Source organism: Mus caroli, unplaced genomic scaffold (assembly GCF_978045245.1).
Source record: "Mus caroli unplaced genomic scaffold, Mus_caroli_1 scaffold_14, whole genome shotgun sequence".
In the NCBI taxonomy this organism is placed as follows: Eukaryota; Metazoa; Chordata; class Mammalia; order Rodentia; family Muridae; genus Mus; species Mus caroli.
This window is the reverse complement of record NW_028227269.1, coordinates 20432445-20460243: the sequence shown is the minus strand read 5'-3', so window position 1 is coordinate 20460243 and position 27799 is coordinate 20432445. Positions and strand designations below refer to the sequence as shown.

The following is a 27799-nucleotide window of genomic DNA, read 5'->3' as shown; positions in this document are numbered from 1 at the left end:
TTTATCTCCTGCATCCCAGCCTGCACATCTGTGGGTTTGAGGAAGACTGCCCCATCCTGGCTTAAACAAACACCCTCCAAGATGGCCAGGACATCGGGAAGACTAGGGGCGGGGCTCCATCATCCATATGGCTATGGAGAAGAACTGGTCCCTGCAGGATAAAGGCTTTCTATGTGCAGCCTTTTGGGTGAGGAGCACCCAAACTACTGCAAACACCTCCCCCTTATGTTCTCTAAGGAAGCTCAATAAACTCATTGGCTTTACAGAATGAACTTCGGCAAATCTTGTTTCCGTTTGACATGGAGACCTTAGGGGGAACTGTACCATTTTGTCTCCCCAGAGGAGGGATTTTAGTACTGCATGTGTTTAGTTAGTCTCACTTCACAAAGGAAGGAGCAGAGGTTTAGGAAGTTGTGTGACTTGTGGGCTCACACATATGTCACACGGGTCCTAGTTGTGGGTGAGAAAAGCAGCTGAGGTACAAAATGTCCTTAAACTCCAAACTCCCCTATCACATGGCCAACTGCTCCCTTGGAAGTTGCTCCAGGCCTTTTATCTGGTGCCTAATGCCTGAGAGGTGCTGAGTGGACTTTTGGAGCCAGCCCTGGCTCTGGAACCAGAGGATCAGATTTGGCTAGTTGGTTCTGACCAGACAGAACCTGGTCTCTCTAGAGATTCCTTGTCTTTCACTCTGAAACTCTCCTTAAATCTTCATGTCTTTTGCTTCAGACACTGAGTTTATCTAAAATTTCCACAAAAGAGGAGGACATTACCTACGAAGACAAACCCTGTGTCCACCATAGGGCTACCCTGTAAGGCAGGTACCCAGTCCACAGGGGGCAATGCCAGGTGATTTTTCTGCCGGGAAAGGCTCCTGGCCAGGATTATGGGTCTGGACTTTGGGTCTATTCTCAGTGTCATTGCTCAAGATGACAATTGTCAAGAGCCTGAACTCTTGACAGGTCTAACGATGGAGAAACTAGCACCAACCACAGCAAGGCAGATTCATCAGTTCTCAACCTAAGGGTTAACTTTTTCGGTACACTTCTATCTCCAAAAATATTTATATTAGAATTCATAATAGCAGCAAAGTTACAGTTATGAAGTAGCAAGGGAAATAATTTTTTTGACTGGAGGTCACCACAACATGAGGAACTGTATTAAAGGATCGCAGTATTAGGAAGGTTGAGAATCATTGTTTAAGTGGACATAGAAGGAGATGCTAAGGAGGACCCCAGTTTCTATCCTGGAGTGGCCCTGGAATTCAGTACCAAGGCAGTGATGGGTTTCCTTCAGGTCAAGTTAGTTTGAGAAAGCTGGGAGATATGTAGAGAGGAAAGGGCCAGATTTACAAACCTCAGCTGGAGGTCAGAAGAATGGACTGGTCACAGACACCCGGGCCTACAGATTTCTTTACATTTCTGATTTAATGTTTTTGCATGTGTATGCATATGCACTGTGCATGTGTATTTCCATATTGTAGGCACATGTGCATGTGTGGGCAGCTCAAGGTAGACATTGGGTGTCTCCCTACCCCACTCTCCACTGTATTTATTGAGGCCAGGTCTCCTGAACTGTAGCTTGCTGATTCCAGCTAAGCTAGCCAGGCAGCTGACCCTGAGGATGTCCAGTCTGCCTCTCAGATGCTGGGATTACAGGTAACTGCCATACCTGCCCAGCTATTACATGGTTCTAGAGATCTGATTTCTGGTCTTCATGCTTACATCGAACATGTTTTAGTCACTAAGCCATTGTCTCCCCACAGCCCTGTTTTAAAAAATTAAATAAAAGTTTTGATGTTTGAGTAATGACAGACCCAAGGGAAGCTGCAGCTGGGTCCATGCATCTGTCCTTCAAATTCACCCCTGGTCCTGTCCTGCACAGCTACAGTGATGTTGAAGTCAGGGATAGGGACACTGCTACCATCCACACAGCTTTTTCATATCATGATTGTGTGCGCACACATACACATGCATGCTGTGTGCATGGTATCTGGTGCAGTTTCAGAGCATGTGTAGATCTGCCTTGTCACTGTCACTGAAGGCTCTTCCTATGGTTAGAAAATTGCAGAGAAGTTTCTGTGGGGAGGTGACCGTAGGGTCTCTTAATAATGAACCTTCCTGCCTCATCCTCGGCTCTGCACCCTTCCTTCCTGCCCCATCCTCCTCTCTGTACCCTTTGTGCAGGCGGCTTTCTTCTCAGGCTCACTTCTGAGTACCCTCCCCCTGTGGTCCATCCTGTGGTAAATAACCAGCTTAGAAAGGACAATGGACTAGTTTCTAAGCTGCATTTACCAGAAAAGGCTACATGTCTAGAAGGCTTTGCAGGGCCTTGTGCTAATTTTAGCTTGAATCAAAGAAAATACACTTTCATGATTTGTCGATTACATTTAACAGCTGCAGCTGACGCTGGAGTGACCCTGAAGTCCGTGTCAAGAGGTTAAAGCAGAGCTCCGTGCACTAGTGACACCATTGGGGGTGCTTCTGTTTTTTGGCTAAATTCTACACTTTGAGGGGTCTTTCCTAAATGAGACAGTCTCTGAGAAACCTAGTAAGTGAACTCCCACAGAAACAAGGGGGAGGGAAACACCCTATCTTCTTGATATCAATTTTTGGATCCACGTATTTTCGGTCACTCACTAGCATATTAATTCTTCCATCCATGAATTCTGATATTGGAGGTCCATAACAGAAGCCACAGATTCACCCAGTGGAAAAATAGTCCTTCAGGCTGCAGAAGCAGCAATTGAGTAGTGCACCACTGCCATCTAAGGCTCATGAAAGAAAATTTTAAAAATTGAGATCTGTGATTCATGTAATGTATGTCAAATAGCCCAAAGAGTTGTTTGTGAGCTTTGAAACCTGGGGCTGAGAAAATAGCAGAAAAGGCCGGGACATGCCCGGGCATGCCCATCATTACATGTCCTGACTGGCCTGTTGCCTCCCTATCTCCTGCACTTCTGACAGTCTGCTGATGTTTAAATCAACCAATCATGTGAAACCGCGCCAATTCCTCCCCCAGCACCACCCCTTTTCTTTAAAAACCCCTAGCTTCCAAGCCTCATGGTCAAATCCACTGTCTCCTCCCTGAGATACATTTCGACCCAGAGCTCCGCCATTAAACTACCTCCTGTTCTTACATCAAGTTGGTCGTCTGTTCGTGATTCTTGGGTGCATGTCGAATCAGGAATTGAGTGGGGGTTTCCCCACTAGGTTCTTTCAGCTCACATTCAGTGTTGCACCATAGGGTGGCTCTTGAATATCTTGGAATCGAGACTTGTTAGACTGTTCCTGGGCCTTTCAATAGGAACAATTCAGTCAACTTCAATGGCTCCCAGAAAAAGGAAGTCTAGTGTAGAGAAGCTGGCTGTCAAGGGGACCGTGAGATGAAGCTGACAAGGCTTCCCACACCATTTGGATGAGGACAGAGCTAAGCAGTGGTGACAGTATCTAGGGGCTCTGTGTCAGGCAGCACAGGGTTTGAGTCCTGAGTCTGTCCCTTGTCAGTTACTGGACCTAGAACAAGCTACTTAGGCCTCTTCATTCATTCTATGAGACAGGGTGTTCCTAGGGAGCCAAAGGTGGCCTAAAATTTGAGATTCTTCTGCCTTAGCTCCTCTAGTGCTGGGATTGGAAAGTTGAACCATCATGACTGGACCACTTAAACTTTTGGAGACTAGTGGTTTTAATACCTAGTGGGAAACAGGACTAGTGATCTGACCCTAATTAGGCCAGCATGGCCATTAAAAATATGTGAACCACAAAGAACATATAATAGAGCCTCCAAATGGAAGGCATATATAGTTCTTACTGACTGGTAGCTAGTAAGACTAAGAAGGAGATATGGGGGACATCGAAGGCTACACAAATGAGACAGAGAGACAAGGTTTCACAGGGTCAGTAGGAGTTTTCCATTCAAACGGGGAAGAGGAGTCCAGATGCAGGAACTGTGTGTACAAAGGCATTTTAGTAATAATTGTCCCACGTGCTGAGTGCATTTTATTGAGTTTGGCCTGGTCTAAGCTCAAAGTGGATGAGGTGTGGCTGGAGAGAAACTCAATGGTTAGAGCACTTACCACTTCTGCTGGGATCAGAGTTTGGTTCACAGCATCCAAGTACCAGGGCTTACAACTGCCAGTAACTCCAGCTTCAGGAGATCCAATATCTTGCTCTGGGCCTCCACAGGCACCTGCATGCATATATGCAAATGCATGTAGTCTTTCTCTCTCACACACATGCCCAAAATTGAAATAATAAAATAACTCTTAAAAATCCACTGAGTGAAATAGAACAGGTGATTTTGGCTAGAACCTCCAGGAGGGCTCAGGAGTCCATCTTGCTTCCAAACTTCCTCCAACCTCTATCAGAGCTGAATCAAGTGGGCTGGAAAAGGGCAGGCCTGCATAGGGCAGAGAGTGTATACCAAAAACCTCTGTGCCATCAACAGTTTCACAGGCTCACCTACTCCCCTCTCCGTACCCTCACCCCCTCTTCAAATCCCCTCTTCCCACTCCACCTGCTCACTCCTACCATGTTTCCTACCTTCATTGCTTGTTTCCATCTGCCTGAAGATCTTGTCTGTTTGATTCTCGGGCATGGACTTGTCCTCAGGCATCTTCATCACGGAGGACACCATCTTGTAGATGGCCTGCAAAGGGGCATCTGTGAGTGTGCTCTGGAGGACGGAGGGTGAGTTACGGTCCTTGCTCAGCTAACCAAGGAGCAATGACAGGGCAGAGTCAGGACCCTTCTCTCATCAGAACAAGTCTCACAAACAAGGTGCTGGGTAAAGGGAGCCAGGAAAGTTTAAGTGATGTTCAAGAGCACAGGATACAGCTGGGGCATGGAAGAATGTAGGGCTCCTTGGTTCTGAGTAGAGGGGAGGTTGTGGGGGAAAGCATCTGTCTGAAAGGAAGGTCTTTGGTGGGGAGCTGGGAAATCCTAGAGGGAAGGTCAAAGGGGAAATCCATTGATCCCTGCCCACCCATGGGTCCTGAATCTGCAGATTCAACAAAATACAGGTGGAAAATAGTCTAGAAAACGAAACTGGAGGTACACAGTTTCTTGTTATTTCCCAAATAATACAAATTATTATTAACATCTATAGCCATTGTATTAGGCACTGTATATAATTACTTTACTTATTTTATGGATGTATGTAATTATTTATTTGAGGGAGATGACCTCACGACCAATTCAGAGGACAACTTGTGGAAGCTGGTTCTCTTTTCCTACCATGTGGGTCTTAGGGATCAAAGCCAGGCTGCCAGGCTTGGTAGCAAGCACCTTTACCCACAGAGTCAGCTCACTGGACCAAATACAGAGATGGTTTAGAGCATGGAGTAGGAAGGATGCAGGGTGCACATAAGCATTGCTCCTGTGAAGGACTGACTGCTGACTCATCCTTTACTGTGCCGTTCTGATTTCTATAGGAAGCCCTATAGACAGCTAGTGTGTGTGTATGTTATACATATGTGTGTAGATGATCACACACCCATGCAGAGGCCAAACAGGAATACCGGTGTTCACAAGATTCCCTTTCTCTATCACTGAACCCGGCCGGGGCTTATCATTTTAGCTAGGTTGCCTGCTCAGCAAGCTTCTGGGACTCACTTGTCCCCTAGTTCTAGGGTTTCGGGCATGCTCAGCCACTCCTGCCTTTTCCGTGGGTGTTGGGATTCAGAACTCAGGTCCTCATGCTGAGTATCAAGTGTTCTTCCCCACTGAGCCATTTTCCCAGTTCTTGCTTTGACAATTCTTAATCACCTATCTGAGCCTCAGATCTTATTAGAGGTTAAAAAAAAAAGACCCGTTTTATAGAATTGTGTGAATAAACCTGATGGATGAGCTCACCTGGGGCCTGATTTCCAGCAAGCAATCGATAGATGCTTAGCTTTTATCATTATTCTCTGCAGACATGCAGTCCTTTAGTATACCAGGTAGCAAGTGGGCAGAGGAATGACCTGGTGTATGGGGCCGGGGATGGGGGTCCTGGATCCCTGACTCCCCATGCGCCAGGCCCTGTCAAGTGCAGGTACCTGCACTATCTCCAGCATTTCACTGCAGCTGATGTAGCCATTGCTGTCTAGGTCGTACATGCTGAAGGCCCACTTGACCTTCTGTTTCAGCTTGTCCCAAGAGGTCATGATCAGAGCAATGATGAACACTCGGAAGTTGATGGTGCTATCACTGTTGGTGTCAAACGTGTGGAAGACATGTTCAGCGAACTTGGAGGTGTCTCTGTAGGGGTAGAATTTGGCCTAGATCTTGAAATTGTCCATGGTCAGGTGGCCAGTGGAACACCCATTGAGGAAGCCCTTCTACCACTCCTGAAGCTCATGGTTGGTGAACTCCCTGTGTTTCCGCAGGTCCTGCAGCACCTCAGGACCCAGCTTGCTGTTCTGCTTGCCCATGGCAGCTGGCAGTGGAGACTAAACCTGCAAGGCCAAGACACAAGGTAAGCTGTGGATAACTGAAACTCCATGTCTGGCTTCCTATCACACTCTACCACCATGCTGGCTAAGCAATATCTGCTGTATGTCCAGTGCCATCCATCACAGCAGTGGTTCTCAGCCTTCCTAAAGCTGCAGCCCCTTAATACAGTTCCTCATGTTGTGGTGAACTCCCAGCTATAAAGTCATTTTCGTTGCTACATCATAACTGTAATTTTGCTATGGTTATGAATCATAATGTAAATATGTGATATGCAGGAGGGTCTTAGGTGACTCCCTTTGAAAGGGTCATTCCATTGTCAAAGGGGTTATGATAACAAAGGTTGAGATCTTCTGGGCCAGAAGAACTCAAGACCATGATAGTGCAAGCTCTGGCTTTTAGTATTTCCAGGATGGCTCTCCTCAGGAGGTACAAAATGGCTGTATATAACATGGCACAACCCAGAACACTCTAGGAAAGACAGAAAGAATATCTTTTTATAGCTAAATACAGTCTACTTGGAGCATGCATGCAGAATCATGGTATAAGGAGACAGGGAGAGGCAAGCCAAAATCAGTGGAATGAAGCTTTGTCAAATGTCCTGTAAGGGTTACACAAGAGGCAGGATTGAGACAAACCCCTCAGCTCATCAGCTTGGGGTAAAGGGGTCTCATGGACCCAATGCTGACTCTTCGCTTTGAACAGCTCGTTCTTTTTCTCGTGGGGGACCCGGTGTGTTTGTTTCCTTGTCACAGATACATTTGCTGATGCTGCATAGTAAATAAATCCTGCCTGCATAGGCAGATGTTAGTGGTTCACATTCCTACCTAACACAGCTAGGGTAAATTTAGAACTAGGTTGACACCCATCCTGAGTGGACTCAGGGATGATACCAGAGAACAGGAACATGGCTTTGGCCCTTCAAAGTTCAACTTCATTTATCAGCAACCTTAATTTTATAAATGACATTTAAAAACCCCATTCTTACCCAGATTTCTGGGTTAATCTGGGTATGTAGGGTTTCATGGGGACCCAGGTATTAAAGCTTTGAAGCATGTTGATAGGGGGTTTCTAGACCCCCCCCAAGACCTCCTTATCCCCCTCCATACAATACTGGGAGAAGTTATCAGCACATGCCATGCTATTTTTAACCCTAGAAGAGACACCTGGAACCTTATGGGAGTCCCCACTCTTTATTATGCCTATGAGATATTGTTCTGCCAGGGAGATCTAGAATTAGTATCAATCAGTTGGTGAATGTCCATGTGAATGTTAACAGCTGAAACAGCCCCCATGGAAATTCAGGACTGTGCTTCATTGGCCAGCACACCACACTACAGTCTTCTACAAGGTCCAAGTGTGAGATCCTGCAGTGATTGGCCATTGGCCATTAATACTCGTTCACTTCCCTACCTCAATTTTGATTTCTTTCTTTCACAGTAACACACCTGTATAGATCAGTTATTTTTGAAATGTGTAGAAGAACTAGTGTGGGTGAGTCTCCTCTACCCAAGTCCCAAAGGAAACCACTCTGAAGTGCTCAGAGGCTTATGAATTCTAAGCACTACGTGCTAGGTCCTGTTAAGGAAGATGAGACATGCACTCAATATTACCTGCCACCGCCCGTCTTCATCACCTCTTTCCCAGGATGTTAGCATTCTATGTACATATTTTATTTACTTATTCACAGGACTAGGAGATATTTAAAGTTCCTTGTCCAACACAGACATATGGCACCTTGATATTGCCTTTCAAAGAACACATTTACTTACCTAAACATGCCCTCCCCTGTACAAACAACCAACTCAAATGTCCACAGTATCTTGATCAGAAATAATCATCAACTCATGTAGTCAGGTGCCACACATCTGTAACTCCAGAACTGGAGGGTAGAGGCAGGATTATCAGGAGTTCAAGGTCATCTATGACTATATAACAAGTTCATGGCCAGCCTGAGCTACATGAGACTCTGTCTAACAAAGTTATATTAAAAGAAAGAGAACAGGAAGTCCAATAGTGGTGCATGCCTTTAACCCCATCACTCAGTGACAGTGCAGACAGATAGGAGTTCAATGAAGGCTACCCTGGGCTACAGAGCAAGTTCTAGGATAGCCAGGACTACACAGAGAAACATTGTCTCTCTCTGAAAGACATACACACAAACATAGACCGGGGGGGGGGGGGGGGAGGGAGAGAGAGACCGAGAGACAGAGAGAGATCTTCAAATGGAAGATTATGCACAAGGGCATGTGGTGATTGATGCCATCTATGAGAACAAGTCTGATGGGTTTGTGAGTGGAGGCCTCCTGTGGAAGAACTTACTGGAAAGGTAAAGTTTAAGTGGGGAATTGGCTGAATGGACAGGTACCTTGTAGGACTTTCTGTCGTGTTTTCCTTTGTAATTTTATTTGTTTGTTTGTTTTATGAGATAGGGTCTCATGTAGCTAGAAAGAGCGATGACACTACGTTCTTCTCAAAGCAGTTTATTCAGGAACCTTTCAACATGAATGCATGAATCTCTCTCCACGAATAGTCTCTTGTGTATCTCCTTGCCCCCAATCGCAATCCCTTATATAGCCCCTCAACCATGCGCCATCAGCCCAGTCCACGTAAGAGCAGTCCATTGGCCAGAATCATCACTCGTCATATGGTCTGATCTTGAATGATGGTGCACCTACGCAGTTCTCATGATGGTCGTGGCTTATTTTCAGGTGTATGAGGAAGTCGGGTGCAAGTCGTAAGACTTGGCTGCAGTCCCGGGCGCCATCTTGGGACTGCTGTGACACCCACTCCCCACATCTCCCCCTTCTGTACTTATTGGCAGAGAGAATGTCTGTCTTATGTCGCACCCTGTGGCAATGCCCCTTACCCATCATCGGGAGACAAAAAGCATTGGTTTGATCCCTGTCTTAGGTTGGTGACATGCCCAGGAAGTCTTACCCGTCATTGACTACTTCTCTAGCATGCCAAGCCACACATGAGGAGATTGTCCTGTTTTGGCTGGCGCAAAAGCCTGTATCATAAAGGCTTGGGCTCTGCACTGATGACTCTGCTTGCGGCAGGTGCACCAGAAGGCCAGGATGCTGAATAATATCAAACACAGGGCAAGTCCATCAATTCTGGCTCACTCTTTCAAGCGGGAGACAGCGGTCAGCAATCCAAAGCTTCTGCAACTCCAACGGTTAAATTATTCACAGCCACGGCAGTTTGTAAGGGATATGGCCGCACTGGTGGCTGCAGTGGCAGAGATTGCTACAGCAGTGACAATGGCTGCAGCAACGCCAAAAATCCCTCTTAGGTCCAAACAAAGTCATAGCAGAAGGAGCCTGAACAGGCAAAGGTTCAAAGCGAGGCATCCTAGTCACAACAGCTAAATGATATTTAGATGCATTCCAGCACATACTATAATAACAAATATCACTACTACAATTAACAACATTATTCTCATAACTACCATTATAAACAATAAACACAAAAGGAGGCCACATACAAACAGGCATAGCCTGAAAAGAAGCATTCCTCCCTCCAGCAAATTGAAATACAGAAGTTTTAAACACATTAGTCCATTCCAATTAAAACTTGCATTGCCCCAGGCCCCTCTCGCCACCATGCTTAAGGGGGAAAGATCAGTGCAACTACCATTCACCCCACCTAACACCATATATTAAAAGGATTACTAGCTCCTACTTGAGCTGGATTTTGATATGTCCAATTAGACCCTGAAAAGGAACTATTATGGACTGTACCTATATAAGGGGAAAATGAAAAATAATTCTTCACTGCCCAAGGTACTTTTCTAGATTGACAGCCGGTCCAAGGTGGAAGGGAATCACGAACGCTCCTACAAAAAAGGGGCCCATCTAGGTTAGATAGGTGCTATTGCCCTTGGATATTCTGGCAGGCCACAACCCTCAAATCCAGGTAGCAACAGCTTTAGTAGATACAGCTGAACACAATCACTCATCTGTGAAATATTTTGAATCATCTGAAAACACAACAATCCCCTTAGCTGAAGCAGCATAGATTCCCTCACTGGAGCTATCTCTCCATCCCATGATAAAAAAAGGCAATTGTAGCAAAGCATTAGATGTAAAGAATTGAGGAAACACCTGTGCCAAATGCGTCAACGGCATGGTTTTCAGGAACACAGAAATAATTCCCCAATGTAGCTCTTCAGTTCTCACTAGCGGGACCATTCCCAGCCACAGGAATATCCACGTCCTCATTGCTCTGATTGCCCTGAATTGCTCTGGTCAGCCTCTCTGGGATCCACAGCAGTAGTTGGTGATCCTGGGGAAACACACAAACAGACCCTCTCTCCCAAACCAACACTGAGTCAGGGCCCTTCCAACAACCAGTCAAGAAGTACACTTGGATGGGATAATTAGTTTGAGCCGCTACAAATCTCCCTTGTCCCAGCAGCATGTCTTGATCCCAGGCTGCCTGGCCATTGCCAGCATTTATTGCTGCATGCTCAGCAGCAACCTCAATGAAAAATGCCGTCCAGTCTAAATATTGGCCTGGTGACAATCAGGCATGAGCCAGATTCTGCCAATTGCTTGGAGTCATGCAGTAGCGGTGCAGGTTCTCTAACTGCACTCTTACAAAAGCAGCACTGACACCATAAGTACGAACTCCTTACACTAATCTTTGAACAATCTTCCAATCAAGTGGCTCATGATAATGACCTCCCTGTGCATCCTTAAATACAGGAAAGCACTGGGCTCCCAGTTCCCTCCAGGTTTCTAAATGCAGACTATGCCCAGATCCTCTGTCAGGGGCTCACGGAGGCTGCCACAGCGGCCCTGGCCCTGAAGGTTCTACCTTCATTTTTAGTTTCTCTAGACTGTCAGCTATGCTCTCCAGATTGTCCTCAGACATATCCCCATCACTAGAACTTCCTTCTGCCTCTGACTTTTGGGATCGCGCCTCTCTCACCTGATTCAGTGCCTCATTGCCCTTTTGGAGTTCTACTCCACACTGGCAGCACCCCTTTAGCAAGAACTCCCTGTTCTTCTGCAAACTTCAAGTCCTTCTCTAACTTCTCCCACCTGAGCCCTGTAAGAAGTCCTGATACAGAGAACCAAGGAGCGACCTGATCCACTACTTTTAAAAAGTTCTACAGGGTCTCCTTTTTCAGCCTGATTCCTTTCACTTTCAGCAAGTCCTTAAGGGCTTGGCTAACTGTTTGACCTGAGGTTGAATTCCCCATGGTGCTTGGTGCAACTTGTCCCAAAACCAGGAACCTTAACTTGTCCCAAAAACGGGAACCTTAACTTGTACCCAAACCGGGAAACTTATAGTCTCAATCCAAGAACTTAAATTGTCCCACTTACCCAGGAACCTTACCAGCTAGCTGCCCAGACTGTGATGAGTTCTGAACGTCCCCGTATGGGCCACCATTGGTCGCCTCCGATTCCGACCAGCAGAAAGAAGTGATGACACTACATTCTTCTCAAAGCAGTTTATTCAGGAACCTTTCAACATGCATGCATGAATCTCCCTCCAGGAATAGTCTCTTGTGTATCTCCTTGCCCCCAATCGCAATCCCTTATATAACCCCTCATCCACACCCCATCAGCACAGTCCACATAACAGCAGTCCATTGGCCAGAATCATCACTCGTCATATGGTCTGATCTTGCATCATGGTGCGCCTGCGCAGTTCTCACAATGGTCATGGCTTATTTTCAGGTGTATGAGGAAGTCAGGGGCAAGTCATAAGATTTGGCTGCAGTCCTAGGCACCATCTTGGGACTGCTGCCACATCTGCTCCCCACAGTAGCTCACTCTGACTTCAAACTTACTACGTAGCTGAGGACAACCTGCACCCTTACCTTCCTGCCTCCCCTGTCTAGCAGTCACAGGTGTGAGCCACAAAGCCTGGCTCTTTTGTAGATTTTTTTTTGTTTTGTTTCTTTGGTTTTTTGTTGTTTTGTTTTTTGAGACAGGGTTTATCTGTATAGCCCTGGCTGTCCTGAAACTCACTTTGTAGATGAGGCTGGTCTCGAACTCAGAAATGCCCCTGACTCTGCATCCCTAGTGCTGTGATAAAATGTCATTTACAGTTTTAAGATGTCAAAATGTGTACATGTGTTCTTTTCCTTTTTTCTCTTTCAAAGCTTTAAAAATATTTATCTATATAGTATGTTACAAATGATTTTCTTTTTATATAATACATTCTGAGGTTGCCTGGTACCTGCAAAGGCCTGAGTAGTATGTCGGATCCCTGGAACTGGAGTTACAGAAGTTTTGAGCCACCATGTGGGTGTAGGGAACAGGACTGAACTGGGGTCCTCTGCCAGAACAGCAAGAGCCCTCTCTCCAGGATTCCATTCCCCTTAGATTTCATTTTCTACTCAAAGAAGAATAATCCCCAAATCATAGTCACCCAGCCTCTAACTCTTGACTGGTGGCATGTCTAAGAACCTCTGAGTTGATAGGACACTATAAGCTAAGGCCTGTCTGGGAGGGGCTTCAGGAACAAGAAATAGAGACAGAGCCTTCACGCTGGCACACAGCTCTAATCCCAGCAGTCAGAAAGCAGAGGCAGCCAGATAACTTTGAGCTCCATGCCAGCCTGGATTACAGAGAGAGGACCCTGTCTCGAAAACAAAAAACAACCGAAACGCAGAACTAGGGTCCTAGAGGACCTGCATACAGGGGTGAAGGCTCTCTTGAGTCCCCTGGTGATGGCTTACTGTCAGATCCTCTCTTTTCTTGCTACATGCACTTCCTATCTCACAGCCTTGCTTCTACCACGGTTTATTGTCCTCTTTCCTTATCACCTACAGCCTGGGCTTCAACCACGGGTCAGCCAACCTCTCCCTTGCTCACTGGACATTGAGCTTGACAGGGTGGCCAGTGCTAGCTGGAAGTATCCTCAGAAGCTAGCTACATCCATCTCTGAAGAGGAGCACACAATACCAATTTCCCCAGCCACAGAGAGTCTGCACTAAGAGGACAAAGGCGACTACTGGTGGCTGAGGGGTCACCGCAGGCCTAGTATAAGCATACAGATGAGCTGCTCTCCATGGATCCCACTACCCAGGGCTCTAATCCACACCCCAACATAGAGTAAGACCATATCATGACTCTTTGGGAAGGGATAGAAATGTCCTGGCTTTATTGTAGGTAATTCATTTTGGAAACTCAATTAAGAAAACACATGTAAAGTTGAAGCCACCCTGGGAACACGGAGGTGTAGGTAAGAATAGGGCAGCCAACAGTTGGAGGGTGGTACACCTGGTGATGGTTGGTCCAAAGAATCCCTTAGTGGAGCAGGAAAAGAGGTACAAAAAGAGATGTCTGGGGACAATCCAGGAATACTGATACAGAAGAAAGGGAGGAAGGAGGGGAGGAGGAAGGAAGGAAAAAGGGAGGGAAGGAAGGAAGAAATGAGGGAGAGGGAAAAGGAGGGCATGGGAGGGAGAAGGGAACTGGAGTACCTAGACGAAGGAACAATGAGCTGAGCCCAGGAGGTGACTACTAGGATGTTACTGTCAGAGGCAGGCCCTCAGGAGACCCTCAGGCAGGAGACAAAACTGTGAAACAATGTGAACAGGAGACCCCAGAAAAGAGGGCAGAGTTTGGGGTGGTAGCAGGTAAAAGGTAGAGAAGCCAGGTTGGTTCAAGATGGGAGGTGTGGGGTCCTCTGCTCAAATACTAGTATTGAAGAGAAAAGATCTAGACCCGGTGAAGCCATGTAGCTCCAAGGCCCTCACCACTGAGCCATTCACACAGGGAAACTTACAATGTGTCTCTGGCCTGGAGTTCACTTAGAAATGTCACCCATCAGATACATCTTGCTAACCAGAGAACTGACCATCAGAGAGCTGCAGAACCTCTCCTAAGTGAGCCAGGACCTGACTCCAGGATACCCAGGTATGGGATTGTGCTGGTATGACAGTCCCAGAGAGGGCAATGTGGAAACAGCTGCATTGCCACCATAGCTAGCCCTGTGCTTGTGGCTCCTCTTCATGATCAACAGCCCTGGACCCCACTGCCTTGCCACAGACCCTTGGTTTCCAGCTCATGAACGCAGCATCCACCCACCTCATTGAACACACATCACTGCTGTGTCTGTGATCTATCATCTAACAGATGCTACTAGAATGCCAAACTCCTTGTACCCTCTCTGCAAAAACCTGCCAGGAGGAGGCTGCAGTGCAGACAGCCTTGGAGGTGTTGGAGGAGAGGCTTCATTTCCCTTATTTCTCATGCCCTTCCCAATGGCTTGAAGATCTGCTCCTTACCAAATATTTCGGAGGTAGGAGCTCCAGAACACAGGGCTGTGCCTCTGCCCAGCCTTTGCCTCCTCCCTGTTATCAGGCTGCTAATTAGAATTCATGCTTTGCATTGGTTTTGGACATTCTTGCTGTTGTGGTTATAGTACACACACACACACACACACACACACACACACACACATAAACACACATACACACACACAGAGACAGATGGCCTTGTTCTCAGGATGTACTAATACTAATTTGGAGGCAGGAAGAATTTTGACATAGCTCACATCCAAGCAGATCCCAAGTGACCCTCTGTGGATCAAAGAACAAGGCGTAAGCATCAGGAGGATGGAGATCACCCGGGAAAATTCAATCCATGTTTCAGGGCTATCCCTGAGGTGTTGAGGGTTCATGGGATGTAGAAAAGGGAAAAGGAAGGGTCTGATCCTTAGGACCTGGTTCTGAGGAGCAATGGCTTGAAGATCTGCTCCTGCATGCAATGTCATTCAAAGAATGGGTTGTGACAATGGGAATGTGTCTGGCCATCTTAAGCACCTGGGACCAATGGCATAAACAGTATGAGATAAGGTGAAGAGAGGGTAGGATTGACCCTTTTCTAAAACTCCAGTAAAGAAGGGCTCTATGTAAAGAAGCCTCAGTCATGGAGGGACTCCATGGAGCATAGTCCTCCTGCCCTGCCATGTTCCACTACACCCAGATGGGAAAACACACCTTTACAATGCTAAGTGCTGCTGAGACTCTTCAATATCCAGCAGCTAGCCCTGAGCCATAGGAACTCTCAGCCACTGCAGTCAGTGACAGTGACCCCTATTCCCCTCCAAAGGGGACAAGGATTCAGTACAGACACTTGGGACAAAGGACCAACAATCATATAGCAAGCTAGCCAAATAACCCTCCAAGAAGGACAAGAAAGCCGGCTCCCAGAAGCAGAAAGCCCCCTACACCCACCTTAGCCTCTTTCTTGACAGATACACCCCTTCACCTGGGAGAGTGTATCACCAGAGAAGCCCATACTTGAGCAGACAGTTAGGACCTGCTTCAGTGTTTTCCAGTCTCTTGGGTTCTTGAAGTATAGATGCTTGAGTCATGCTGGATTTTGGTCCCTACTCTCGAGTGCTCTGCACTACAAATGCACATTCCTAGGCAGGACAACTAGGTGCTCTGGCCAAGAAGATGGAATTTAGAGTCAAAACTGAAGGCCAAGAGGGGATTTTGGAAGATGACAGAGCCTCCAGTGAGTGGTAAACCGTCTCACATGCTTCAGCTAGTGAAGGAAAATGAGATTTTGTAACTTGTGATTCATGTAAAGAGTTGTCTAGGAGCCCAGATGCCAGGGCAGGGCTCTTCTGTAAAGATGAAAAAGAATGCAAGGACACAGGCAAGGCTATCTTGTCTGAGTTGACACCATCTGGCCAGAACCTCCCCTCTGTCTACTGCCCTTTGGCGCCGGGGTAATGTCATACATAAACTGGTTGCTATGTGATCAAAGATAAGCCCCCAGCCCACAGGAACAAGGTCATGATGCCCTTTGGCTGACATGTAATCTTACTGTTAATGTTTGAATGAGCCAATCCCATACCTTTGTTGAAATTCCTTGCACTCCTATCCCGTTTTCTTTCATAAGAACCCCCCTAGTTCTGGAGACTCTGAGTTGACTCCCCTGCCGTCTGTGTAAGGTACATGTCGGCCCAGAGATATTCCAATAAAGTCTCATGTGTATTGCAACAAGAAGGATTCTTGCGTGTTCGTGGGTGCACCCTATCCCTGGATTAGAGTGGGGGTCGCTATATGGGGGTGTCCTACATTTAGGGGCTTGTCCGGGATTTGGAAGCGCCCAGAACCCCAAGAATATCCCTTTGATGTATGTCTGTGTGAGTTTGGTGTGTCTGAGTGCGGTGCTGCTGAATTTGTGTCTCGGTTTTCCAGTTTTAGTATTCTGGCAACTACCGCTGAGGTCCGTGTGAGTCCAGTGGCTGTGGAAGGAGATGTCCTGAGTCCACAAGCTACAATCCTGGGAAGACATTCCAAGGGTGACCCTGGAGGAAGTGCTCAGGGTTAGGGACAGCCGGGATGACCTGGCTGTCCTCTGGCAGAGTGAGGAAGATCAGGTGCTCTTTCTGCCGAGCAAGAGTGGACACGGAAACCCACCCCATCAGAGGTAGCGTTTGGCTGGTTGTATAGTTCCAGGCAGGGAAGAGTGTGCTTGGACGTTCTGGTGTCCCTTGTCTCTGTCTTCATTTTGTCTTTGTTTCTGATTTTTGTCATGGGACAGACTGTCTCAACCCCATTATCTTTGACTGAGGACCATTGGACACACGTTAGGGCAAGAGGACGAAATCTATCAGCAAGAGTTAAGAAGAAACCTTGGCAGACTTACTGTACCTCGGAATGGCCCATTTTTGGGGTGGGTTGGCCTCCCAAAGGAACGTTTGATCTCCCCACCATTAGGGCCGTAAAGGCCGTTGTTTTTCAGGAAGGACCAGGATCGCACCCGGACCAGCAACTGTACATCACAGTGTGGGAAGATTTAGCGCGATTTCTGCCTGCATGGGTTCGTCCATTTCTCCCACCAGTACGTCCACGTACCAAGGTTTTGATGGTCTGAGAGAATGCTGAGAAGGGGAAATCGAAACTACTACCTGTAGAAGCCAGTGAAAAATCTACTCCACTGCAGCCAGCGGCCATTTCTAAAATCTACCCAGAAATAGAGTGGCCCCCTGAATGGCCCAACTCTCTACCACCACCTTATCCCCTGATTCTCCAACCTGTACCCCAACCCTCAGCTCCCATGGCTCCACCTTCGGTTCTAGGGATCGGGGAGGGAGGTCCCTCAGCAGGAACAAGAAGCCAGCGGGGAGCCCCCAGCGAGGGGCCAGCCGATTCTATGGTGGCACTTCCCCTTAGGGCTGTTGGAGCTCCCCCCTGCCAGCCAGAACGATCTACAGCTTCTGCAAAACTGGCCTTTTTCTTCCTGTGATCTCTATAACTGGAAAGTAAACCACCCCCCTTTCTCAGAAAATCCTACAGGGCTTAAAGTGTTGATAGAGTCTCTGATGTACTCACACCAGCCCACCTAGGATGGTTCCCAACAGCTCCTACAAACCCTGTACACCACCTAGGAGAGAGAAAGAATTCTCCTCGAGGCACGGAAGAACGTCCGAGATGGGGCCAGTTGGCCAGTCCAGACCCCGGTCAAGATAGACAAAGGATTTCCTTTGACTCATCCTCAGTGGGATTATAACACAGCACAAGGTAGAGAACGGCTGTCCAATTACCAACAGACACTAGTTACGGGTCTCAGAGGGGCCGCTCATAGGCCCACAAATTTGGCTAAGGTAAGACAAGTTATCCAGGGGCCAACTGAGCCCCCCTCAGCTTTTTTAGAGAGACTCATGGAGGAATGCATTTTGTGGTGAACTTAGGGATAGACTTTAGACTTCGGGGAATCTTAGGCAAGCATTCTACCAACAGTCGTAGCCAACTCCAGCCTACCCTCCCTCCTCTCCCTCCCCCTCACATTTTCATGTGACACAGTCTTTTCTCTGTGTAGCCCTGGCTGTCCTGAAACTCCCTCTGAGACCAGGCTCACTTGGAACTCACACAGATCCATCTACCTCTGCCTCATGAGTACTGGGATTAAAGAAGAGCCTCACCACCATCTGGCTATGATAGAGTCTTTCTAAACAGCCCAGTCCAGCCTTGAACTCAAGACACTCTTCAGTCTGCTGAAATTACTGGAGCACAGCATGCCTTAAGTGCTCTTTTGAAGGAGATGTAAGACATTGCTGCAAGCAGGAAAGGGCAGAGGCCTCCAATTCGTTCCCCCAGTCCCTCTACAGATGGATGTCTTGTGGGATGGAGTCAGAATAGGCTTCTCTGTCTTGCTGCTCAGCATCCAGGATCAGGTTGGAATGTTGGAACCAGGCTTGATGCAGCAGGTTCTTTTGGATCCCTGAGCCAGCTATGTAATGACTCACACATGGGTTCCTGATTGGCTGGGATGACAGGTCATATCAACAGTGTTCTGATGCTGCAGGCCAAGAAGCCAGCAATGGCCTTCCCCCAGTAGCCAGGGGAATGGCACGGGGCCTCTAAGACTGGTTCTGCATGGTCAATGACTGAGGCTGCCCTACCCAGTGGCCAGCACCCAACACTCCTGGGACGGTCCAGCAGTAACCCAAGGGTGCTGACCCAGGCCTAGCATAGAGCATGGTAGAATATCTCTCATTGCTTGTGAATGAGCCTATGTGTGTCCCTCTCTAAAAGGAACTGCAGTTTACTTCGTCAGGCTGCAATGGGACATGCAGATTTGGTAGTCCCTGGGTCAATCCCTGCCTACAGCCTTCCCTTCTAGCCATATGTTCTTGCTACCTTGATTTCTCTGAGTCCTGTCTCCTTAGCTGTAAACCAAGAGTGAAGGTCCCTGTGTGTGGAGTTTACAGCCTATTTCTATGAAAGGAAACAGAAGCTATGAGGAGACAGACAAACTGAACCACAGGCAAATGCTCGGTGGGGACATTAGAGGACTTTTACTGTGAAAGACCACAGGCTTCCTCAATGAGCTCCATCTGAGTACAGCACCCTGTGAGGAGGGAAGCCACCGAACTAAAAATCTTCTCTTGCAGGTCACACCTAGTGTAGTGCCATTAAAAACCGTGTTCTGTGCTGGTAAAGAGCCCGGGGTCACTGTGATTTGGAAGCATCCCTGGGTAGGGTCAGTGACGTCCTAACTCCTGTACTTCAAACAGGAAATGAGGGGAGGGAAGGAATGATGTAGCCAGGCAAACATCAGCCCAGGGACCACAGAGGCTCCTGTTGCTGAGGGGCAGGTCTAGTACAGGGGCCCAAGCACCAAGGGCTTGCTAGACACAGGGTTGGGGTTTCAGGAGGAAGGCCCCTTCTCTCATGGTGGCAGGTATCCTGGGAGGTCCATGCCTACTGCTTGGGAATAGGAGTGTGAGGGTTAGGGACCCTCAGGCAGTGGCTCACACTTCACACCATACACGTTGTAAAGTTTACAGACACACACACACCCGAACACCCCTTCACCAACACAGAGATGTGTTACCTCACTGACTACTCAGAGGCTCCCATCCCTCCTGGCTCCTGTGATAGCCCAGGAGGAAGAGCGGTTAGAAGGAGGACTCCTCAGAGCACTACATAAGACTCCGGAAGATATTTGTCCTGGGAGCTCGCTATTCTTACACACAGGAATATGAGTCCTTTGCTCATTCATTCATCCAGCCACCTTTACCAAGTACGCATGGACTTGGCCTGAAGATGTGCTGAGCGAATGACCCTAAACTTCGGCAGATGGAGAATATGCTGACTGGTGGACGGGAAAGATGGATGCTGAGAGGAAGCCTCACTGTGCTCAGAGGTGAATCACTATGGCCCAGAGAGAGCAGGAACATGTGGAGAAATTAGGGAGGAAGGGAGTAGGTCATTATCTACTACCGCAGAGCTGTCACTCAGTACACATTGAGCTCTGAGCTGCAGAGATTCACTGCACCCCATCAGCATGACCCTTCTTCCCATCCTCTCTGGCCACGAATATCTCCACTGCTTCTGTATCCATCCCTATGGCTGCCACTGGGCCTTTGCTCCCACACCTTCTTCAGGCTCTCTCCGAGCTCACATCTCTTAGCCTTCCTGGAATACTTTGAGGAAAAGGGAAGACTCTACATACAACCTTCTATGCCTAACATCTTTCCAGCTTTACTTTTTCCAATATTATAATGAGTTCAAGGCCCAGGCTTTACTTTGCTTTTCTTTGCCATTAGAAACCAGAGCACTCAAGATCACTTGGGACAGTGTATATTCTTAATACATGCTGAGCATAGCCATACTGTCTGCCAAGGTAGACAGCTAGCAGGAAGGCTGTGCCCCAGACTTGTACATGCTTTCATCCACAGGCAGGTGGGTGGGAATGGTGGAGGTGCCAATCATCAGAGGGATCTTTCTACTGATCATCCTCTGACTTCTGACCCCATAGCAAAGTTCTGACATAAGATTAAGAATTATCTGACCCAGACTCTCCTCATTCAGTGCCGAGGTGTGTGTGGCTACAGAGGAGTCACTGGGTGTACACCAAAGCATCCAAGGGCCTCAGGATGAGAAGAGGCACTATAGGCTAGAACTTGTACTCCTCTGACCTCTTTGTCTGCTCCAGCTTCCAGACATCAGTTTCCAGGCTTGACTGGACCCTACCATACACTTGTGCATGGATGGCATCTGGAGTCGAGGACCCTGGGGCCTGGAGGTACATATGCAGTTGACATTCAGTCATATAGACTCAAGAACTGCTCTCTTTAGCCCCAGCAGTGCACACCATATTCCATTGTGTCTATTTTCGATTGAAGGGACTCAAAGACCCTCTTTCCGAAGACAAGGGCCTCTTTCAGGTTATCTCCTTCAGACTTACTTACAACCTGGACAGAATGTCTATGGAATGTGGGGGAGTGAAGAAAAAGGCAGCAGGAGATATCCTCTCCCTCCAGGAGATGAAGGCCAGAAAGGAACTCCACCCAGAGGAAGTCCTGAGGACACCAGGTGCCATTAAAATCCCTCTATGAATGCTATAGGAGCTTCGGTGTCTGGGGCTGGGTGTAGGGGTGAGGGAGACCCAGCCACTCCTAGGTTTGCTGGGAACTGCTGGTCTAAGTCTCTAGGGAACTAGCTGCATTTACCAGAGCCAGGGACAGAAGTACTGCTTGACATTTGCCTCTGCATGTTGCAGACCTCTTGAGGTAGCAGCCATTGGGATTAGAAAGAACCACGACACATGCATAATCTCAGAAACAATGGTGGTGCTGCTGGCCTCATGGTTAAGTAGGCCTGGCTCATCCTGGTACTTACAGGGTTCTTCTTACCTCTCAGCCTCCATTTCATGACCTGTCCTCTGAGATCTCTGAAGAGACTGTCCCCACAGTCTCTGCAAATGGCAACCCTTTCATCCTCAGCTCTAATGCTCTGCAGGCCTATTGGCCTCGGGGTGACTTATCTAGGACCAAGTGGAGGCCAAGGCAGAGCAGGGATCAGACCCACTGGGGGATGATGCACAGGCTCGACAAGCTGCTAGACCATGCCCATGGAAAAGAAGACCACAGGTCATATAGGGCACTGGCACCTGGGTGAGCTCACAACATCCCTTCACGTACCCCAAGTACCCAAGTAAAGCTGATTGTGTGTGTGTTTACGTGAGTATGCACGTGTGTACTATGTGTGCATTTGTGTATGCATGTTCTCTGTGTGTGTGTAATTCCTATGATCCCCCATTAACAGAAGCCTGGTGAGATACTGGTCACCCTCAGCTGTAATAACATTGTCACAAAGCCAATGTGGGTGATGGTCATGGCCATTGCTCTATGGATTCAGGTGACTGGGCTATCCAGATGCAGCTGTGTGTGGCTCCTAGACCTTTTTCTTTTCTGGTCATTAGGATGCTTGATAGAGTATCCTGGCTGGGCTTGGGAAGGCTCAAAGGAGCACCCAAGGTCCTGCTGTGGAACTTATTAGGAGTGACCCGAGCCAGGCCTTTTCCTCAAAACCCATATTGCCCAGACGTGCTTTGCTGGCTCAGAAAATGGCAGATAGAAAATATACACATGGAATAAAAATATGTCCCAACTCAGACAGCACACTACTGTCACCAATCTGGTCAAAGATACACACAGTTGGCATCATGAATATAACTTAGCCACCCTTGTACAGCCAGCTCAGAAGGCCATCTCTTTCCTCCCTGTCTGTTCCCCATATGGGGACTGGAGGCCTCTTCCCAGTGAACAGTATTATGGGACTGTTCCTAAATAGTCTTGTACCTCACTCAAAGCTGTCATTGTACCCTGAGATACTCGGGACAGACCAAGGAGGGAGGCCCAGTGTTACCTCCATTTTCTTGAGAGGGAAGATGGGGCTCACAGGGAGGCTAGTAATTGACTCAAGAGCTAAGTGGCAGTCAGAATGGGATAGGAAAGTCCTGTCACCCGAGCACAACTTCTCTTCCTAGGCTACAGCACTGTCTCAGTTTCCCCTTATGGTGCAATCTCTCCATTCCCAGCAATGATCATACTTGCAATGTTCTTACTGAACCAAGCACTGGTTTGGCCCAGAGTCTGTTCTAAAGAGCAGGAGGACCTAGGACTCCCCTTGCTCTGCAGACTCGGGATAGTGGTGGAGTCTGTGTGTCTGCCCTCCTCCCACCCAGCCAGGTAGACTGGACACCATGAAGTCAAGAGGGCATCACTTCATTCATCACCTTGCATCAGTGCCTAACCAGGAGCTATAAACAAAGCAGGCACTCAATACTCAGTGCTTTACAAAGGATTACCCCTGAATTCAGACAAAGACCAAAAATCCAAGATCTGGACTAGAAAATCCATGCACTTCCCTAACAGATATGTGCACATTAGTGTGGAAATGTGCACGTTAATGCAGGTGCCCATTGAGGCCTGAAGACGGCACACCATTCCCCAGAGCTGGAGTTACTAGTGATTGCGAGCCTCTCAACACGGGAGGAAATGAACTAGCATCTGCTCAAAGAACAGTAAGAACTCTTAAGCATGGAGCCACCCCACCAGTCCACATATGTATTTTTTTATTAGATATTTTCATTATTTTATATTTCAAATATCCCCTTTCCTGTTTCCCCTTTGAAAATCACCTATCACTTCCCCCCTTCCTATGCTCCCCAACCCACACATTCCTGCTTCCTGGCCCAGGCAATCCCCTATACTAGGGCATTGCACCATCACAGGACCAAGGGCCTCTCCTCCCATTGATGACTGACTAGGCCATCCTCTGCTACATATGCAGCTGGAGCCATGGGATTCTTTTTGGTTGGTGGTTTAGTCCCAGGGAGCTCTGGGGGTACTGGTTGGTTCATATTGTTTGTCCTATGGGGCAGCAAACCCCTTCAGCTCCTTGGGTCCCATATGTATTTTTAACTGACTTTATTTTAGAGCAGTTTTAGATTAATAGAAACATTGAGAGACAGGCACAGAGACATTCCCTGGGCCCAACTGTTTCTTATTACAAGAAAATAAGTGTTGGCCATGTTTCTGTTTTGTCTGTTGGGTTCTGAGGTTACAAGTGGGCAAAATCACATCTTACTTTCAATTGCATTTCAGTCATTGGGCACAAGCGGTTTTTACAGCCAAGTTGTTGTGGTAAATATTACTTGTGGATTTCTTACCACCACATAAATTATAGAGGTATTAAATAATAATAATAATAATAATCAAGGAAGAGAATAATAAACTAATAAGAAATAGTAATAATAAATAATATGAAATGATAAGAAATAATAAAATAAGAAATAATATTAATATGATGTAATAATATATTAAACAATAATAATGTGAAATAATATCAAATAATAAAATAAGAAATAATAATTATGATTAGTAATAATAATGATTATAAGCATTAAAGCACCATCATGGGGCACATATCATTCCTCTATGCTAATTTCTCTACTTCTTTACTAAAAACTGTGAGATATCACTCGCCATATTCTTTTTTTTTTTTTTTTTTTTGATTTTTTCGAGAAAGGGTTTCTCTGTATAGCCCTGGCTCTTCTGGAACTCACTTTGTAGACAAAGCTGGCCTAGAACTCAGAAATCCGCCTGCCTCTGCTTCTCAAGTGTTGGGATTAAAGGCGAGTGGCATCATGCCCGGCTCACTTGCCATATTCTGGCCAGGCTGCTCATGCTCCTAGGCTAGCCCTCCTGGCCATGCTCTCCCAATCCATCCACGCATGGGACCTTTTTGCTCCTTCTTCTTTCCTCTCCTTCATGGTCTCTTCCAAAGACACCAAGGCCCAGAACTGAAAGGCCATCAACCTTTCTTCTTGCCAGCTGCAGGCATTAGATGTGTTTACTGATTGACCACAGAAGGTAAAAATGATGTAATCATAATCCCCAAATTATCGTAAAATATGGGTCCAGAGTCGGGGATCTGGTATTAGATCAAATGTTACTCATACTATTTCCTCGCAGACAGAACGTCTAAAACCTAGAACGTAACAGTTCTTTTAGGCAAGGCTACATCAAGCTAAACATATAGACAGACTTATCGATAGATAGATGGATAGATAGATAAATATATATATATAAATTTAAAGATATATAGACCTTTATATATAGATTTATATATATATATGAATATATAGATGATATATGTATAGATTTAGTGATATAGGTATAGATCTATAGTGTATAGATAGGGGTATACATATATAGATATATACATATAGATGTATAGATAAGTAGATATATAGATTTATAGGTGATATATAGATGTATAGATTGAAGATCTATTGATGATATAAAGATATAGAGATGAATAGATATAGAAATATATAGATCGATATATATCTATATATTGATATATTGTTGTAGGGGGAAATGTCACACAAGGACAGGTCAGTGTACTGACGTCAGGGGGTGAAGAGGATGGCAATCAGATAGGAAAAACAAATCTGTGAGCTAACCTGGACTCTTCAGACCTCCCAGCCAAAAACCAAGGAGCATCCAGGGTCTGGCTCATTGCCCCAGGCACATGTGTAGCAGAGGACTGCCTTGTCTCTCTGTGCACAACGGGACAGGAACAGGATGTACTTAAATAAATAAAAAAATTAATTAAAAAAGGAAAAATTGAAACATAATTGAATATATATATATATATACATATATATATATATATATATATGTGTGTGTGTGTGTGTGTGTGTGTGTGTGTGTGTGTATCTGGCAGAAAAAAATGGCATTTAATCAATACTCTTTGACCTGGCTCCTGTGTGCAATATCAGTTACTGTGATCTGTCACATGACACACAACTACAGCCAATGGCCCGTGTCATAATCATCTGAGCTAACTAAACCCTGAAGGTGCATTGGACATATCTCCAAAATCAGAAATTCAATATTGCTTGGATCAAGCTAAAGTCCCCAATTTGCATATCTATCAATCTGGTCTGTCTTCATTCACCTGACATGAATAAATACACGCTGGAAAATTACAAAGTTGCTCACCCTGTCACCATCAGCTTTTTTTTTTTTAATGGTGACTCCAAGGTTAGTGATAAAAACAGGTGTCTCACAAAAAGTAACTCTTTCAAAAAGTGCCTCACTTGGCTACCCGTCCAGTGTAAGGAGAAAGAACACCTTGGGATAAATCACACATCTGATTAAATCGAAGCTGAATACTTAGCTTAGATAGCGCCATTCCATTCCATGACAATGGTACTCGATAATGTAATAAGGACCAGCATTTATCACTCTCTGGCTAATGACTCTGAGCTCATTTATATTGTCAAAGAAGGTCTTAAATATTCCAACAAAGCTACATTACAAGAAAAACACTATAACCCCAAATGTATGGAGATGACAGAGTTCCTTAAAGAGGAAATGACCAAATCACTTAGAGAAATCCAGGAAAACAAAAAAAAATTGGAGGAAATCAATAAATTCCACAAAGAAGTCCAGGAAAACACAAACCAAAAAGTAGAGGAAGCCAAAATTCCTATAAATAAAGCCAAGAAAGAACACACCAAAGGGTGAGGTAAACAAACTATTCAATACAGAAAAGTGGAAATAGAAACAAAAAAGAAAACTAAATCTTAGGAAATAGTGGAAATAAAAATTTAGGACTAAGCCGGGTGTGGTGGCGCACACCTTTAATCCCAGCACTTGGGAGGCAGAGGCAGGTGGATTTCTGAGTTCGAGGCCAGCCTGGTCTACAAAGTGAGTTCCAGGACAGCCAGGACTATACAGAGAAACCCTGCCTCGAAAAAACCAAAAAAAAAAAAAAAAAATTAGGACTGCAAAAAGGAACTACAGAGGCAAGGTTCACCCACAGAACACAGACATGGAAGAAAAATCTCAATTATTGAATAAGCAATAGAAGGAATGGGTAAATCAGACAATGAAAATGTTAAGTCTAAATCTTCCTGATATAAAATATCATGGAAATCCAGGACACTGTAAAAGGACTAAACATAAGAATACTTAGGAAGAGAGGAAGGAGAATCCTCACTCAAAGTCTCAGAAAGTATTGACAACCAAATCCTAGAAGAAAAACTTCCTAACATAAAGAAAACACAAGAATCATCAAAACACCAAACGAAAGGGATCATAAAATAAAGTCTCTTCCCTGTGTAATAATCAAAACACACAGTTCAAGGAAAGAATACTAAAAGCTGCAAAGGCAAAAAGCCAGAAAAAGCATAAAGGAAGATCTATTAAGATCGCAGATGTCTTCTTGGAGTCTGTAGACACCAAAAGGGTTTGCACACATGTGCCGCAGAAACAACAGGTGCCTGGATTTTAATATGTAAAAAAATGACTATACTGTAAATGGAAAAAATTAAGATAGTCCACGATAAACTCAAATTTAAACAACCTCTCACTAAATATACTGACCAACACAAAGAGATAGAGATAGAATCTAACCCGAGGAAGTTAAGGATACAAAGGAAAACACGGTAGTAAATAATCTCTTACTGTCTACAAAAGAAGGGAAAGTACACACACAGTCCAACACCAACACCACCCACAGCTGCAACACCAACAGCAACAAAATACAAGGAGTTAGCAATCACCATTTATTGACTCATTCAATAGAAATGTTTTGATTTGGGAGAAAATGTAGCTGTAAGTTGGCCCAGGACTTTGAGGTGTTTGTGTTTGAAAGCTATACAACTTTCTGTCTCAGGTTGGGTGTGGGCAGTGAGGTTTTGAAGATAAACTTCTGAGTATACTTTTGTGTCTCTCACTGATCAGTAGTGACTTAATTCCAATAAATTTTTTTTTGCTTTTTTTGTTTTCCCAGACAGGGTTTCTCTGTGTAGCCCTGGCTGTCCTGGAAAGCACTCTAGACTTGTTGGGCCTCAAATTAAAAAATCAGCCTGCATCTGCCTCCCAAGTGCTAGGATTAAAGGAGTGAACCACCACCACCACCCAGCCCAATAAATTCTTATCCTTTCCATTGTCCTGGTGTGTGAGTTGTGTTGAACCTGACTGGACCCAACAATGTAAAGGCTTTACCACACTGCTGACATTCATAGCATCCGTCTCCAGTATGAATAGTCTCATAAAAAGAAGAATATACA

The 27799-nt window shown here is 46.0% G+C and overlaps 1 pseudogene; it reads right to left on the bottom strand.

Annotated features, from left to right (window-relative positions):
- The window catches only part of LOC147001178 (hippocalcin-like protein 1), a 116474-nt pseudogene extending 110062 nt beyond the window's left edge, over positions 1-6412 (bottom strand).
- Between the last annotated feature and the right edge of the window lie 21387 nt (positions 6413-27799).